We start from the raw sequence: 2,884 nt of genomic DNA on the forward strand, positions 1-2,884 counted from the left end.
AACATTAAATAAAATGTCCATTGTGATGCACAGTGCTTGGGAGGTGGAGTTGGATGCAGGACCTGGCTTGGCATTGTGCTGCCCCACCCAAACTTGCTGCTCCTGCCCTCTCCTCATTGCCATCCATTATCCAAGTCCATGCTGCCGCTCCCTTATTGCAGCCCTGTGTGGCTGTTGTTCTGCCACTGCCCTTCCTACCTGCCATAAAAAGTTTGCGTGTGCCCCATCTGAGTACATGCACCAGCCCCCTCCCTCCTGCACTGCATGGTCCAATGTGCTACCACTACCCTGCATTTAGTTTGATTTCCCTGTCCAATCCTCCTGCTCTCCATTGCTAATTCTATGCCCTACCATTGTTGCTTAGCTTGCTCCCCTTCCCCTCCTTCCCCACCCTCTAATGCCTGTGTCCTTGCCCCTCCTCCCTCCTTTTGCACCCCATATTTAATCGGCCTGCCACTTGCCCTTTGATCTACTCTGAGTGTTCAGTTGAGCTATCACTGCCCCTCTCACCTGCCGTGCATGGTCAAATGACTGCCCCCTGCCGTTGCCATCTTTACCCTTCTAGGCCAAGTTCATGCCCCTATCCCCTCCCTCCTGTCCTCCATGGTTCATTTTGTTGCTACTCACTTCTGCTCCCCATGCTCTGTTGTTCTTGCATTGTCTGTTGTGAAGCCCCTTCCCCTGCCCTCTCTTGCCTGTGTCCAGCACCTACCCATCCCTTCTGTCCTCCATAGTTTGTGCATGCCCCTGCCTTCTCCTAATTGCCCACTGTGGCCGTTGGGCTGCCACTAACCCTTCTGCTTGCCATGTATGGCCTTCTGTGCTGCCATATCCCCTCCCACCTGCCCTTTGTGGTCATCTTGCTGCCCCTGACCCCCTCCCAGTCTCCTAATTTTCTTCTGTTGTCTGTGTGCATGCCATTATACTTTCACTGTTGCCATCCATAGTGTATTGCGCTTCCAGTGCCCCTGTCACTTGCCCTCTATGGTCAGCTTGCTGCTCCAGCTAAGCCCCCTTGCTCTCTGCCCTCTGTTTTACATGTACAACCCCCTATCTGCTCCCTCCTGCCTTGTTGGGTCCATTGTCATGCCTCTGCCTCATTCCTGCTTCTCTTCATAGTCGTTTTGCTGAAACTGAACCTCCTGTCTGTTCAGTGTAGTCAGCTTGCTGCCCTTGCCTCTTTCTCCTCTGCTCCCTGTTGTCTGTGTGCATGGCCATGTCCCCTCCCTATTGCATTGCATGGTCATTTGTGCTGCACTGCTATATGCTTGCGCTGTGTGGTGCATTGTGCAGCTGCAATCCCTGACACCTGCTCTGTTAGGTCAGCATGGTGCTCCTACCCATCTCCCTCCTGCCTCTGTTATCTAAGTTCAATATTAAAACACATGGGGAATTTATTTTATCCATTGACTTACATTGAAAAAGAGGAGACTTTAGGTAGGAGACATATCAAATAAATCCTTTTTGGGATTTAAAACATCGGGAGTCTCCTGCCGGAATTGAGACTGTTGGTATGTGTGGTTGTACTGCCACTGCCTCTTCCTTCTGCCCTCAATAGTCTGTTATATTGCCACAGCCTGTTTTGCCGGTCCTGCATGGTTGGTTTTTTGTCCCTACACCCCTTTCTCCTGCCCTCTATGGCCCATTGTGTTGCTACTTCCCCTCCCACCTACCCAGCATAGTCATCTCTTGCCACTACACACTCCTTCCTGCCCTCCATTCTCCGAGTCTGTGTTACTGACTTCTGCCTCCCCACAGTATTCTACTGAACAAGTAGATTGCTAACAATCTATATTTATTACAAAAGTGTGGCACACCTGACGTCGTCTTGATGTAATCAAAACTGTAATACCCAAAGCATTTCCTTTAGAAATGATAACAAGCATTTGCAATGCAATAGGTCTCTCATTACTGAAGGTTTGAGCTATTGGCTTTGCATTATTATTAGCTTCCAAACTGTTCTTAGGGAGGGGGCAGGGATGAGAGTAGTGAGGAAAAATCCCAAAACTTACAGGAGAGGGTCAGACTCACTAGCTGTCACTGCTTTCTTGCTTTATGCCGCTTGATAGTGGAATGGATTTTGCTTTTTTTAAACTGCTTTTTTGTTCACATTGCAGCTCCGGTACTCTCTGATTTCGGCTTCCTACCTACATAGTTTCTTCCATTCACGGCATGAAAAAAATGCATCTGTGCATGCAAATAGCATGTTGATTGGGTAAACCTCTTTTCTCCCATGACCTTCGCACCCAGCAGTGTTCATGCCTATATATCACCAATGGTTATTTTAAAGGGGAAAGAGTGATGTACTGAGAAGCACTGCAGGGAAAATTTAAGGGATCTCATTGAATAATTCATACCTGAGCACTGTTTCCTGGGATGGTAATAGGGCTGGACATATTAGGGTAACTTTTTCCTGCGGGTACACGTGATGTGCGTCTCAGCCTATGCAATCATTTTAAACAAATACTTAAAGCACGTCAATGAGAGTGTGTATCACAGGAAGGAACAGATCTAAAGACCAATGGTTATGGCCATTATCCTAAGCAATACAGTAAGTAAGTATTTCTCTTTATGTGCATCTTAATAGCAAGAACAAAGCTATGAGCATGGGTTAATTGTAGTTTACATATTTACTTCCAAGTATTGAAATGTTATAAAATGTGTGAACATCAGAAAATCAACGCACAAACTGATTTTAACTCAAAGAGATGGAAAATAAGCATGTGGGTTTCATTTAAAAAAAATCAAGACCTCTTTTAAATATATGTTTTAATTTGATAAAGGATGTTAGTTATTGTTGGTTCATGTTGTTTGCTAAAATCTTATGTATAAAGAATAAAGTACAAAATACATATAGTAATATGTATCACTTTGTAGACTATCC

The sequence above is a fragment of the Lissotriton vulgaris genome, unplaced genomic scaffold (assembly GCF_964263255.1).
Source record: "Lissotriton vulgaris unplaced genomic scaffold, aLisVul1.2 SCAFFOLD_1554, whole genome shotgun sequence".
Taxonomy (NCBI): Eukaryota; Metazoa; Chordata; class Amphibia; order Caudata; family Salamandridae; genus Lissotriton; species Lissotriton vulgaris.